Source organism: Schistocerca piceifrons, chromosome 5 (genome assembly GCF_021461385.2).
Source record: "Schistocerca piceifrons isolate TAMUIC-IGC-003096 chromosome 5, iqSchPice1.1, whole genome shotgun sequence".
Lineage (NCBI taxonomy): Eukaryota > Metazoa > Arthropoda > Insecta > Orthoptera > Acrididae > Schistocerca > Schistocerca piceifrons.
The window spans coordinates 58,114,999-58,131,525 of record NC_060142.1 but is presented as its reverse complement, the minus strand read 5'-3'; positions in this window follow the sequence as shown (position 1 = coordinate 58,131,525).

The window sequence follows — 16,527 nt, the reverse complement described above, 5'->3', positions numbered from 1 at the left end:
ATTGCTTGTACAGCCCTCTCACAGTGTCCGGAGCAAGTATGGTGGGTCTGACACACCAGTGTCAATGTGTTCTTTTTTCCATTTCCAGGAGTGTAGTATAATACTAATTGTGTACAGACAGATATGGTTTTTACTATGGTGAAACATCTATATTTTGACTGAATCAACATTTGATGTTCTGTATGTAACTTACAGCACTTCTGGGGAAAAAAAATGGACACGGACACACACACACACACACACACACACACACACACACACACACACACACACATCTGCAGTCTCAAAGAGCTGAAACTACACAGCTCTCTGAGACTGCAGATGAGTGTGCAAGTTGCGCTTGCGTGTGTGTGTGTGTGTGTGTGTGTGTGTGTGTGTGTGTGTGCGCGCGAGCGCGCGCGCGCGCGCGTGTGCGTGTGTCTCCTGCTGACAAAGGCCTTAATGGCTGAAAGCTATGATTGTGTGAATCTTTTTATTGTGCCTATCGCGGCTCAGCATCTCCGCTATATGGTGAGTAGCAACTTTCCTTCTCTCATATTGTTTACATTCCATTCCGGATTTTCCATTGTTTGATAAGTATCATGAATATTCTGAGAGGGTTTTACACTGGTATTTGGGACATGTTAAGTAACATTTTGAAGATTTTATTGAAATATGACTTTTGGGTTCTGTTAAGAATGCTAATGTAGGAGAACATGAGACATGCCTTTTCCATTATTTTTAATGTTTTTATTGTACTATAAGGATATCTATATGTATTTCCAATAGGCAACCACAGTCTGAGTAGATCAAAAATATTTTATTACAGGTGTAGAGATAAAGAGTATTTAGTAGAGTATTTTGCCTGTATCTTTTTGTGTAACTGCTGAGCAAGACAGTGATGATAGACATTGTAAATGAACTCACTACCGGGACAGTGGTAGGCTATGAATAGAAGCACGTGTCTGTAATTCAACCATTTTCGCAAGGAATATAGCGAATCAAAATTTTGAAAAGAATGTTGTTATACATTTTTATGAAAGATTGTAAAGCTTTGTTTTTTGTCTGCAGTATCTGGTGTATATATAGGTACATAAAAGTAATGCATTAAATGAATATATTTCATAATTTATGTTAGTGGCCAGTTTTAGCATAAATTTCTTTTGCCTGTATAACACTTAAATTCATACTTTGTGATTTATGTTGACATATTTGTAGCTACGTGTCTGGACATTGGATTATGAATTATTTGGCAACAGACATGCGTGCGCGCACTCTCTCACACACACACACACACACACACACACACACACAGTCTTTGACAGCTGAAGCCATATTTTGATTTTGATTTTCATGTCCAAAAATCACTTGCTGTGATGATAATGGCATTCAACACTACTTTACTAATTACAACACAGGCCAGTCGAACTATTCTGTAATCTGATCTACAGAAACCACTTGAAAGTTGTCAAAAATTAGTGTTATTGAGTTTCATGGATGTTGTGGCACATTTTTTGCATGCAGAACATGCATTACTGCCACTTGAACCAACACTGAGAGTGCACCCGAGGTAGATCTTACTCATGGGCTTTCTAATCATGAACTGTCAATTTTGGGTGATGTCTGACTACTTAAAGATAGGCGTAAGAATAAAGTGTTATTCTGTAAATTATATGATGCTATAAAATTCAGATTGGTTGAATTTGACTGTTTTGAATGAGTTATGTGAACTGATGTGATTCTGATTTATAGAGAATGTTACTGGTTAGAAATTCAGAAAAATACAGGGACATTATTATTCTTACATGATGTGGATCCCGTTGTTTGCATGTATGAATACCACATTGCAAATCAGGATAAATTGCATGAAATTATTAAATATGGAGGTAATTAATCAGTACTGTATGTCACCTTGTACAGAAAAGCTTAAGTAATAAAAATTACGTAGCCAAAGTTTGGAATCTGTCAGTGGTTAGGACAAAATCTGCAATGAAAATTAGCAGTCCCTAAAAATTCAAGCTTTGCTGCTTCAGTTGATAGAGATATTTGACCATAGTAAAACCCTTATTTGTCTACACACAATTAATATTATACCACTTACTGAAGCCAGTTATTCCCATCAAAAACTTCCTTTACCAATCAATTAACTACAGGAGTACATTCGCAAAAGTTACGCTACTGCAGAGTCAGATATGTGTTACATGCCAAATAGATAAAGGTATTGAAAGTAAGAAAATAATTAGTAAGAAAAAAATATTTGGTTGTCTCCGGGAGCAGAAAAAATGTAACAGATGGGAAGAATCCATTATGCTACATCATACAATCCCCACATTGGGTTATATAGATGGATGTCGTGATTCAAAAGAGAGAGAGAGAGAGAGAGAGAGAGAGAGAGAGAGTGTGTGTGTGTGTGTGTGTGTGTGTGTGTGTGTGTGTGTGTGTGAGCGCGCATGCGCATGCGCATCTGTTGCCAAACAACTTACAATCCAATGTCAAGACACTTAGCTACAAATATGTCAACATAAATCACAAATTTAAAAAAAAAAAAAAAATCACAAATCATGAATTTAAGTATTATACAGGCTAAAGAAATTTATGCTAAAACTAGTCACCAACATAAATTATGAAATATATTCATTTGATGCATTACTTTTATATGCCTGTTGTCTATTTTTGAAAAACGCTTTGTTGGCTGAAAGCTCATTTTGTGAAAGTCCTTTTGTCGGTTAGTTCCTTTGGAGTATAAAGGGACCAAATTCCAGGGTCATCAGTCCCTTTTTCCTCGTGCAAACAAGTCTCAAGATAAAACAATTCCCACAAGGAATTGGGGAAAGTAAAATGGCGTAAAACTCATGGGAAACCACCCTGAAAGAGAAAACAAAAGAATCAAACCAAAAGGGGGAAATGTACACTAAAGAGAAAAATAGAGGGAGGTATTAAAATCATATCTCAGACATACTGGGCTGGCTGATAACAAGAATAACAAGCATGAGCCAGCCACTCTGCAACATGCTAAAATCTCCAGCCTAAAAGACAAGGCCCGAAGAACATGCTCAGGCAAAAGATGAACTACAAAGTAAACAAAATTCAAAGAAAGAGTGACAAAGAGGTAAAATGGAGAGAGGGTGGAGGCCTGGGAGAGAAGGCCAGATGCCCATCCTTAGATTATATGATAAAAACTCCCATCACAAATAAAATATATAACTAAATCAGCCATTGAGACATTGTCACCCAACACCATAGGTAGGGTGCTGGGAAGGTTAAAAGTCTTCTGCAGAGTGGCTAAAATTGTGCAGTCCAACAACATGTGGATGAGAGGCATATGGGAGCCACAGCAACACCAAGTGGGTCCTCGCGACGGAGAAGGTGACCATGTGTTAGCCAAGTTTGGCTGATGCGGAACTGGCAGAGGACAAAAGAGTCCTTGTGAGTGGCTCGTATGGATGACCATCACACATTCGTTGTGTCCTTGATAACATGGAGTTTATTTGGTGCACTAAGGGTGCACCATTTAGTATCCCAGATAGTGAAAACTTTATGGCGGAGACCGATCGGAGATCAGTCTCTGGCAGGCCGATCTCCATAGTTGGTTTACATGTAGCCTGTTTGGCCAGGCTGTCATCAAGTTCATTGCCCAGTATCCTGACATGTCCTGGAGTCCAACTGAAGATCACTGTACCGTCACTGTTGCTGGACCACTGTACCTTCTCTGTTGCCGAGGGCATAAACAGACCCCTGAATAGTCATTACCAAAGGATGTCAGGGGAAGCACTGATCGAGGTCTTGTAGGCTGCTTAAGGAATCACTACATATGATGAAGGTTGTGATAGATGGCTACCAACTCTGCATTGAAAACACTGCAGCCATCCAGCAAGGAGCAAGTATGTCCAATGTAAGCATAAGCAAAGCCAACAAGACCAATCAACCAATGATCCATCAGTGTAGACTATTTCTGAGCCCTGGAACTCACCGAGAAGAGAGAAAAATTGGTGGCGGAGGGTCTCAGGTGGAACTGAGCCTTTTGGGCCTTGTGATAGGTTCAGGTGAAGCTGTGGCCAAGGCACGGACCATAGAGGTGTACTGAAAGGTGATAGAAGGAAAGCGTCGAGTCCAGTAAGAAATGACCACATAGACAGCAAGGGAATACCCTGTTCTGAGCCACCGTTGTGGGAGATGGAGGGCCGTGTTAGGGAAAAAGAGACAGCGATTTGGATGACGAGGTGAACTATGAATGTGGGCAGTATAATTTGCAAGCAGTAGTTGCCACCATAGCCACAATGGAGAAATGCCAGCTTCCATGAGGAGACTGTACACTGGGATCGTTTGGAAAGTTCTCGTTGCGAGCCGAACTTCACAGTGGTGGATAGGATCCACCAGACACAGCACGGAGGGTGATGCTGAACCATACACTAAGCTCCCCTAGTCAATTTGGGACTGTGTGAGGACTTTGTACAGCTGCAGCAGTGCAGGACAATCAGCGCCCCAGTCGGTGTGGCTCAGGCATCGAATAATAGGCTGCCCGCACTTGTCTTTACGCTGACAAAGGTGGGGGAAACCAAGTTAAATGGGTGTCAAAGACCAATCCCAAAAAGCAGTAAGTCTCCACTACATCAAGTAGTTGGTCATCAAGTTATAGTTCTGGATGGGGGTGGACAGTATGATGGTGACAGAGTGCACGATGCAAGTCTTGGTGGCTGAAAACTGAAAGCTGTGAGTGAGGCCCCACAGGTGTGCCTTCCATATGGCTTCCTGCAGCTGGCATTCAGCCACACCAATAGAAGAGGAGCAGAAGGAAATACAAAAATCATCAGCATATAGGAGGGGAGATACTGAGGACCCTATTGTTAGTGCAAGACCATTGATGGCAAGTAAAAATAATGGGACACTCAAGAATGAGCCCTGCGGGACTTGCGGGACCATATTCTCTTGTATATGACATGCACTGAGGGAAGCACCAACATGAATTCTGAAAGCGCAGAGCGACAGGAAGTTCCACATAAAAATAGGGGGAGCAGGCCCCGGAGACCCCACTCATGCAGAGTAGTGAGGATATGGTGTCGCCAAATGGTATCATAGGCCTCTGCCAGGTCAGAGAAGACAGCAATAAGGTGTTGTCACTGGGAAAAGGCTGATCGAATTTCAGACTCCAGGTGGACCAAGTAGTCAATGGTGGTGCGCCCCTGGCTAAAACCACTCTGGGACCGAGCCTGAAGGCCCCGATACTCAAGGAGCCAACACAACCGCTGGCTCACCATACATTCGAGCAGCTTGCACAGAATGTTGGTGAGGCTGACAGGATGATAGCTATCCACATCAAATGGGTTCTTACCAGGTTTTAGCATTGTAACGATGATACTTTCCGCCCATTGTGACAGGAATCTGCCATTGCTCCAGATGCGGTTAAAGATGGCAAGGAGGCGGTGCTGGTAATCTGCTGACTGATGTTTAAGAATTTGGAAAAGGATGTGGTCTGGGCCAGGGGATGTGTCAGGACAGTTGTCAAAGGCACTGAGAAATTCCCACACTCTGAAGGGAGCATTATATGACTCAGTGTGGCATGGAGCAAAAGATAGCTGTTGTCTTTCCACTCGCTGTTTGAGGAGACAAAAGGCGGGGTGGTACTTCTCAGCTGTGAGCTTAATGCCTGGAAGACACTTTGCGATTATGTCTAGATCAGCAGATACAGCTCCATGAGTACAAATTCCAGGTACACCTGCAGGGGTCTGATAGCCGTAAAGTCGTCTGAGCATGGTCGAACCTGGGAAGGAGAGGTTCATGCTCCAATGGTTGAAACATAGAATTCCCAACACTCCTGTTTCCGTCATTTGATGAGTACGCGGACCTGGGAATGGAGCTGTTTGAAGGCAATGAAGTTCTCCAGGGACAGGTGGTGCTTATGATGTTGGAGGGCCCGCCTGTGGTCTCTAATGGCCACATTGATTTCCGACCGCTACCAAGGCACTGACTTCTGCCAGGGGCAACCTGAGAAACTAGGGATTACCGATTCAGCTGTGGCAACAATGGTAGTAATGATGGTGTGGAACATCAATGTTGCAATACAGTGGAGATTCAGCAGTGGTAGCGGGGGTGAAAGCATCCCAGTCAGCCTTGGGAAGAGCCCATCTGGGCAAGTATCCAAACGAGCGATGCTGGCATAGGGACAGGAAGAGTGGAAAGTGGTAACTACCACACAAGTTATCATGAGCTCTCCAGTGGATGGATGGGAAAGGTCAGGACTGCAGAACAAGAGATCAATGGCCAAGTATGTGCCACACTGAAGTGTCTGGGGGCATCTGTATCTGGGAAGCAAAGGTCGGATTGAGTTAGTAGGTCCTAGACATCTTTACCATGGTCAGTAACCCTGGTTCCACCTCACAAAGGGTTATGGGTGTTAAAATCACCCATAAGTACAAAAGGTGGGGCAAGTTACGGGCCTTGAAATAGAAAATGTGATGAGGCCCTCAACTACGTAGTCTCAGACTCAGAGTTCAAATATTAAAAGTTTTGGCTGGTTTCGTTGTCTAGGGGCTGGGATACATTCTTGCCGCATTACAGGCCATATACTGCTGAGTCTACAGTATACAATATGAATATACACATGCGTCAAATAGTCGAAAGTTCCTATCCCTCAGCAATTGTGAGTTTTGAATGTAACATACAAATTCATAAATGAAAGATTGCAACTAAACAAAATCTGCACTTACTATTTTAATGACATTAAATGATGAGTAAGATAGCAGAAGTACCTTTAAGAATGCCATTTATTACTGTAAAACACTTAATGGTGTCAATGGTCCAGCAATTAAATAATATATAAGTTGAATAACAGGGAAACAATAGATTCCTAATTCACGTAATTAGTTATGAACAACAACATAGCTCGCGAGATATTCACTTCTAAATGCATACTACGTCTTTGCTGTAGAAGCCACGGAAAACTCACAAGTGCACAAGTCAGCACTATGATATATTTCTATCTCCTGCGACCACACGTAAACTGCTCCACTCTCCAGGTCTTTCGTGCAACCACCCGTCACTGCCTCCCATCCAGCACTCCCCCTGTCCTGTGCAACCCAATGCTCCACCCCCACTTCCACACAGTCTCTCCATTAACGAGTGCTGTAATGGCTAGAGCGCTCCCACCATTTCTCCAAGCCAACGCACACTCACAAACATATTGAAACGTATACAAAATACTTGATTTACATTTAAAGAACTTGAAATTATATAAATATTCCTACGGCTGGCCCATAAACATGCCCTAACACACATTATTAAATACTTAAACAAATCAAATAAACATGTGTCAAAGGAATAGAAACAAAAGCAGGCCATTAGCCTAATGTCTCTGTGCTTTCTAAAACACAGTAAATATTTGACCAGTTTCCTCATGAACAGCATATATCAGATATAAACAAAGACATAGACGAATAAATATATTTATATGCACGCTGCTACCATATTTTCATGTAGCTGTGGAGTACTTACAGCCTCACGTGATTAATAGTAATCGGCCACTTTGACCTCCAATAAATGATGTACTATTCAAGTTACATGCCTGTAATTCATACCAATTTAGGTTTACACTAATAGCTTTCTAAAGACACATCAATCAACAAAATCGGATGAACCGTTTAGATTTTGGAAATTTGTTGCTGGGTGTTACTTGTATAATTTACAAACAGATACTAAACCTTAAACTAATAAAGATATTGAAAATCTGAATAGACCATCAGAATCGTTGTCAAATAATGGTAATTTACATGTTTCTTTTTAAGGTATCATGAGTCTTCTGGCTATTATTAATTTCTACATGGACTGTGAAATATCTGCCATTATGGTTTCACAAAGTCTGCCGTCTTTGGCATTCCCGGCATACAAATCTCCTTCATCAACACAAAGCACAGTCCTCATCACAGCATCAACATGGAATTCCCAGCCATGCGGTCGGCCTGTATCACGCGCTGATGCTACCCTCTTGCTCCGGCTAACGTACGGTGCCACGAGTCACTGACGAGCCCCAGCTTGCCAAGTGGCTCGTGCGACCATGCCAACTCTGAACTTAGAATATTTTCAGGGCGCAAAAACTCGCCCTTACCTCACAAAGTTGAGAAGTGAGTGCAGCCAATACATGGGTTGGCACTTCACCATCTGGAGGGAGGTAGACATTACAGATCGTAACTTCCTGCATTGTCCTCATCCCGACAGCCATAGCTTCTAAAGGTGTTTAAAGGGCACATATTTGCTACAGACAGTGGTAAGGACATAGGTACAAACTCCACCTGACGGTCTGTCATAGTCGATATGGTTTTTGTAGTACTCTTGATAGCCATGAAGGGTGGGGTCCGCACTGTAAAAACCAGGTTTCCTGAAAAGCAATGCAAAAAGTAGGTGTAACTCTTAACAGTTGTCATAATTCAGCCAGGTGGGAGAAAAACCTGCAACAGTTCCACTGGAGTATGATGCTTTCTGGAGTTGACCAAGGAAGCAAATTATGCCTGAGCAACACCTACTGCCACTGGCTGAGTGTTTGCAGCCAGTACCATTGCACCCGAGGCACCAGCGAGATCTAGGTCCTCAGGGGATGCCAGAATCTCCACCTCGTCCTCGGAAGCGGAACTGTTAGGGAGTGGTGATGCAGGGGGCAAAGGATTGTCTGGTTTCTAACAGATTTCTTCTTTGTTTGTTTGCCCTCTCACCACTCCTTAGGGGCTTGCTGGGAGGGATTCTCGGATGTAGCTTCAAGGACTAAGGAAGACTGCGAAGCCCTTCGGCCAGCACCTAGTGGCTCTTTCAGTCACTGGCTGGTGCCCTGGTGTCCACTTGACCACAGGGGGGACTGTGGAAGGTAGAGTCTCAAGAGCCAATTTCCTTGCAAGAGGAGCCAGAGGAGGCTGTTGCATCTCAGGCTGAAGGCTGTTGAAAGAGGTGGGAGGCAACACACATGGAGTGTTTGGATGCAGCGAACGTCTGCAGTCTCTACATTTCATGCTGGAATTGCACTGGGAGAACATGAGGACATGTGCCGGAATTTCCAGAATGTAAAGCACCACACAGGGGGAGGGACATAAGGTTTGATGTCACATCGCCATACCATCATCTTGACCTTTACAGGTAACGAATCACCCTCAAAGACCAAGATGAAGGCACCGGTGGCAACACTATTGATTTAGGCACCCTATAGATGCACTGGACAAAGTGAACGCCCTGTTGTTCCAAATTGGCACATAGCTCGTCGCCAGGCTGCAACAGGAGGTCGCAATGAAAAGTAATTCCCTGGACCATGTTGAGGCTTTTATGTGGAGTGACTGAAACAAGAATGTCACCCAGGTTATCACATGCATGAAACACCTGGGATTGGGTTGGGGAAGTTGTCTGAATCAAACCAAACCATTGCTCATTTTGGATAGTGCTGTCACTTCCCCATACTTATCCTCCGGGTGCTCAACAAAAAACAGATGCTTCATATCCAGAAAGGAGTTCCCATTGTTTCTTCTGTACAGTAAGCAACAAGGCGAATGTGACACTCTTCGTTCTGTAGCCCTACATTACTCCCATGATGATGTTAGGAAGGGAAACGATTTAGGGTCATACGTGTCAGAATTCTAATCAACCTTCCCATTCTTAGAGACTGCTGGGCCCATTCAGTCCCCAGCAAAAGATGACTTGGTCTGCTTCACTGCGGGTCAACTGCCCTGAAGCCACCCACTCTGATAAGGGGCTCTCCCCACAGGTGCCACCCAGCCACAGCAAAGGCCATCTGGCACAATGGTCATTGCCGGGAGTCCTGATGCCCCTAGAAGACAGGCATCTACTCCTTGGCATATATGGGGAGGTTGCAGTTCTGCATCGGCAGTGCGATCCCTGTGTTGTCAGGGGGCTACCACCACAGGGTAAGAAATCCAATATTGTCATGGGGGTGAAAGAGGACAGTAGACAATGGAAGAAGATGACGTACACTCGAAGATTTCCTCACCCAAGTAGCTGAATTGCGGGTGGGGATGTAGAGCCATGACAAGAAGTGTTGCGGAAGATCTAATCTAATGGCACTATGGATAACTGGTGCATCCCGAAGGCGTCTTTCCCCAAATGGCCCACACTTCTGTAGAATTTTGAAAGTGGGAGGTCAAGCCATAAATGACTTAGCATCTCCACTATATGGTGAGTTGCAGCTATCCTTTTCATAATATTGTTGATTTTTGGACATTGTGGTTCTCATTATGGACTGATTTAATTGAAGCAACACAGTGTATACTGCTCTGATAAATTAGTACAAGGTAGTGCAAAGTGTGAACTGTGATGTTGTTGAATAAATGTGAACTGCATTATGTGCCACAATCAAACAAGTAACTTCGGTATTGGACAGTTGATACACAATTGTAGGAGCTGGTCTGATTCAGTGCACTAATATATTTTCACTGTTAACAAAGTGATCACCATTGTAATAATCGAATGTAGTGAAGAATAAATGTGTGTGTTAGTGCAATACAAATTGTGATATCATTTACATTTTTGACCAGATACCATTCTACGCTAATTTAGACTTTCAGCTTCGAGATGACCAAGAGCGATGCTGCCTATGAAGAGGCTATGATAATCAGGTCCATACCACTAAACCTTATGTTGGGCATCCTTACGCCTACCTCTTGTGCTTCAAATATTCCACGTGACTCAGTCTATCTGTTAGTCTGTTAGCGAGATCCTTCATGTACAGGAAAAAAAAAAAAAAAACATAGCAGGGAACTTTAATTTATAATTTTTATGGATGGCTCCGAGGAGTTTTGACATTCATTGCTAGATGGCAATGGCATCATTTTCACAGTGGTGGGGAAATTTAATTCATCATAGTTCATGCAATTGACATGAAATATTTATAAATTATATACCCAAATTTTTCTCATGGATCAGTCGAGCTGTTAGTGAAAACTGTATCAAAATCCCTAAAGTAGTTTGTGAGGTTAGCCCGAACACACAGCAGAAACAGTGGTTGGGGCTCTATTTTATATATATGTAGAAGGAGATGGGTAACAATATTGCGAGAAGGGAAGTTGCTACTCACCATATAGCAGAGATTCTGAGTCGCAGATAGGCACAGCAAAAAGACTGTCACAAAAAAAGCTTTCTGCCAACAAGGCCTTTGTCAAAAATAGTCAAAACAAACAAACACACACTCACACACACACACACACACACACACACACAGAGAGAGAGAGAGAGAGAGAGAGAGAGAGAGAGAGAGAGAGAGAGTCGCGCAAATGCAACTCACACACATGACCACAGTCTCTAGCAGTTGAAGCCAGACTGCAAGGAGCAGCAGCAGCAGCAGCAGCGCATGATGGGAGGGGCAACTGGGTGGAGATAAGGAAGAGACTGGGGGAGGGATAGAAGGATGGGGGTGCGGGACGGTAAAGCGCTACTGGGAAGCTTGCAGGGGAGAGGTGGAGAGAAGGTAGGGCAGCTAGATGCTGTCACAGGTTAGATGGAGGGCAGGGGAGAGAGGGGGTTAGTGAAAAAGGAGAGAAGTAAAAAGACTTGGTGTATTGATGGAATAGAGAGCTATGTGGTGCTGGAATGGGAACAGGGAAAGGGCTAGATGGGTGAGGACAATGACTAATGAAGGTTGAGGCTGGGAGAGTTTTGGGAATGTAGGATATATTGTAGGGAGAGTTCCCACGTGCACTATTAAGAGAAACTGATGTTGATTGGAAGATCCATATCACATAGGCCATGAAGCAGTCATTGAAATGAAGAACGTCGATTTGGTGCTCAGCAACAGGGTGGTCCAGTTGTCTCGTGGCCACAGTTTATTGGTGGACATTCATGCAGACAGACAGCTTACTGGTTATCATGCCCACATAGAATGCAGCACAGTGGTTGCAGCCTAGGTTGTAGATCACATGACTGGTTTCACAGGTAGCCCTGCCTTTGATGCGATAGGTGATGTTTGTGACCCCACATCTCCTCATAGCTGATAAGCCCAGTTTCGCACACCTACTACATTTAACCCAACTTTCAAAACTCCCTCCCACCACCAAACAAATCCAAAACCTAGAGAGACCCAATACACAGTCATAAACCTTTTCTCCAAAAGCCTTAGCCCCACAGAAGTATCAGTCCTTTCAAAGGCCTCAGCTTTTGCTCCACTCATAAATTCGAAAGCGCCACTCATAAATTCAACCATGCAGGAATCATTAAAGACATTCTGTCCTTCTCCCGGTCCCTGTGGTGGAAACACTTTTTTGCCACCAACCTTACCACTTCGACTCAATTAAACACCGATGTTGAAACCTGCCTGACTCAATTCAGTCCTCCATTCAACCATGATCCACACTGACTGCCCCCAAATCACCCCGTTACCTTTCCAGAATTTCTTAACCTTGACTCTTGCCGCACCATCATTCCCCAAACCCCTCAACAAGCGAACTAACCTTACATCTGCAGAAAGAACTGCAGTCCACCACCAAAACACTGATCCCAACTGTATAATCCTAACAGCTGAAAAATGCTCCACCACTGTTATTTTGAAGTGCAAGGATTACCTGGCAAAATCACTCTGCCAGCTGTCAGTTACATCCACCTACAAAACCCTGCCACAATGATCCCATTCCAGAAGTCCAGCAGGATCTTCAGTCTCTCCTCAAGTCCTTAGGCCCATCTCAGAAGCTCTCCTGGGAGACCACTTCTCACCTCATCTGAACCAGTCCCTGCACTCATGCCTTCTACATGCTTCCTAAAGTCCATAAAACCAACCACACAGATGTCCCATTGTGGCTGCTTGCCCCTACTGAGAGAATCTTTTAGACCAGTGGGCACTGACATGGCACGATCCTCTGCCATCTAGAGTAATTCTTCCTAAACACCCAGAACCTTAAACCCCTCACCTCGTCCAGATTCATTGATGACACCTTTGTGATCTGGATCAAGGGTGAGGACACGCTATCCACATTCCTCCAGAACCTCAACACCATCTCCCCCATTTGCTCCTATTCTGAGTACTGTAATTTTCACAATCGGCTGTTGGACGATGGGGAACTTATGTACAGGTGAGCTGAGGTTTTCTCTCAAGTTTTCAGGTGCACCAGGAGATGAGTCTGGTGGTTGACAGAAGGATCTAATTATCATTTGATGCCCATCACTGATATTGAGTCTTCCCTGAACTATCTCACATGAAGCTTCAATTTCTTTCTCAGTGGAGTTTCTTGTCTGTTGTTGTTGTGGTCTTCAGTCCAGAGACTGGTTTGATGCATCTCTCCATGCAACCCTATTCCGTGCAAGCTTCATCATCTTGAAGTACGTACTGCAACCTACATCCTTCTGAATCTGCTTAGTGTATTCATCTCTTGGTCTCTTTTACCCTCCACGCTACCCTCCAATACTAAATTGGTGATCCTTTGATGCCTCACAACATATCCTACCAACCTGTCCCTTCTTCTAGTCAAATTGTACCACAAATTCCTCTTCTCCCCAATTCTATTCAGTACCTCCTCATTAGTTATGTGATCTATCCATCTAACCTTCAGCATTCTTCCGTAGCACCGCATTTTGAAAGCCTCTATTCTCTTCTTGTCTAAACTATTTATCATCCATGTTTCACTTCCATACACTCCATACAAATGCTTTCAGTAACGACTTCCTGACACTTGAATCTACACTCGATGTTAACAAATTTCTCTTCTTCAGAAACGCTTTCCTTGCCACTGCAAGTCTACTGTGACAAATACACCGCCTCCATTTCCTATTTGCCTAACCTTTCAATATACACTTAAGTTTTCCCCAAAAATCTCACTGCTATCAATTTCAGGTTTTGAAAAGCTTTCTGTATGTAGTATTATATGAGTTTCACTGCTTTTCCTGATGCTTCAAACGCTGGCACTTTGTCGTGAATGCTTTGGCAGTTAACCATCAGGATTTTTGTACTCTCACCTGCAGCAGGCATTTCTTTTACTCTTACACTGATACTTCTGGGTTTCCTACAGCTATCATTATCTGGACTGAAGAGTCACCTAATCTAAAAAAAACTTCATGTGCACCCCATCCACAGTCAGCTACTTGAGTAGCAGCCTCTGATGTGTAGTGCATACCTGACCCATTTAAGGGGATCCTACAGTTCTCAAACCTATGGCACAAGTCCAGGAAGTTGCAGCCTAGCTTGTCACAGAATCTTTGAAGCCCCTGGTTCAGTCCTTCCACTTGACTCAGAACCAAAGGGCCATGATCAGTGCTGCAAATTGTGAGCTTCATTGAAACAATGCACAAGGCTGGTCTTCTCAAACTTTGCCAGCCACTAGAATGATTCTTGATGCAATACTGTGTAACTGTGCTGCCCAGTTAGTGCAATGGGCTTTAGGGTACTTGAGTTAAAAGAGTTCTGTTTCAGGTCAAGGTTTAGCTTTATTATTATTTTTTTTTATTTTAATGTGCCCAATGATCTGTAGCATACAAGGTGTGTTTAGAAAGTATCAGGAATTTTCATTTTTGCAAATAATTTTATCTATTCATCTACATTAATGTTATCTCTTTCAAAAAAGTCCCCATGAGATATACAGTTATGCCTGCACTTCTTCCAATCCCCGAAATACTTCTGAACTCGATCTTTGGGATAGCACTTAGTTCTTTCAGTGATATGTTTTTAATATCATGTATGCTTTTAAAACAACAATACTTTAAGGTTCTCTTTATTTTGAGAAACAGAAAAAAGTTGCATGGGCCATATTTGATGAACATGGAGCCTCAGCACCGTTACAGTGTTGTTTTTCAGCCAAAAATTCACAAACAAGCAATGAAGTGTAAGCAGATACATTTGGTGCATATTTTGCTGTTACATGTCTCTTACCCAAAACATTCACAAGATTTCATGGCATGATGGTTGAATTGCCATCATCAGCAACTTCTCTGATTGTGATTGGGCAGTTGTTCATAATAACTTCTTTCACTTTTTCAGTTGTGGATGTAATGGGATGTCCAGAAAGCTCATTGTCTTCATGGCCATCTTGGAAATACTTACACCATTTATAAACCCTTGTTTTGCGTGTAGCAGACTTGCCAAGAACATATTAAACATTTGTAAAAAATTTGTCACATTTTATTCAATTTTTATAAGAAAATTCTCTCATCTATTTTTAAAACAAATCAATAAGTGCCACTTGTAAGTAAACACATGTAACCCTCATGATGACTGACAACAGACTGTACAATAAACATCCAATGTGGCTACCAATCTGTAGATATACTCTACCATCTGGTGAGCATGATGTATGAGATAGGCAAAATACCCTCAGACTTCAAGAAGAGTATAATAATCCCAATCCCAAAGAAAGCAGGTGCTGACAGATGTGAAAATTACTGAACAATCAGTTTAATAAATCACGGATGCAAAATACTAACATGAATTCTTTACAGACGAATGGAAAAACTGGTAGAAGCCGAACTTGGGGAAGATCAGTTTGGATTCCGTAGAAATGTTGGAACACGTGAGGCAATACTGACCCTACGACTTATCTTAGAAGCTAGAGTAAGGAAAGGCAAACCTACATTTCTAGCAATTGTAGACTTAGAGAAAGCTTTTGACAATGTTGACTGGAATACTCTCTTTCAAATTCTGAAGGTGGCAGGGGTAAAATACAGGGAGCAAAAGGCTATTTACAATTTGTACAGAAACCAGTTGGCAGTTATAAGAGTCGAGGGACATGAAAGGGAAGCAGTGGTTGGGAGGGAGTGAGACAGGGTTGTAGCCTCTCTCCAATGTTATTCAACCTGTATATTGAGCAAGCAGTGAAGGAAACAAAAGAAAAATTTGGAGTAGGTATTAAAATCCATGGAGAAATAAAAACTTTGAGGTTCGCCGATGACATTGTAATTATATCAGAGATGGCAAAGGACTTGGAAGAGCAGTTGAACAGAATGGATAGTGTCTTGAAAGGAGGATATAAGATGAACCTCAACAAAAGCAAAATGGGGATAATGGAATGTGGTAGAATTAAGTCGGGTGATGCTGAGGGAATTAGATTAGGAAATGAGACACTTAAAGTAGTAAAGGAGTTTTGCTATTTGGGGAGCAAAATAACTGATGATGGTCGAAGTAGAGAGGATATAAAATGTAGACTGTCAATGGCAAGGAAAGCGTTTCTGAAGAAGAGAAATTTGTTAACATCGAGTATAGATTTAAGTGTCAGGAAGTTGTTTCTGAAAGTATTTGTATGGAGTGTAGCCATGTATGGAAGTGAAACATGGACGATAACTAGTTTGGACAAGAAGAGAATAGAAGCTTTCGAAAAGTGGTGCTACAGAAGAATGCTGAAGATTAGATGGGTAGATCATATAACGAATGAGGAGGTATTGAATAGGAATGGGGAGAAGAGAAGTTTGTGGCACAACTTGACTAGAAGAAGGGATCGGTTAGTAGGACATGTTGTGAGGCATCAAGGGATCCCCAATTTAGTATTAGAGGACAGTGTGGAGGGTAAAAATCATAAAGGGAGACCAAGAGATGAATACACTAAACAGATACAGAAGGATGTAGGTTGCAGTAGGTACTGGGAGATGAAGAAG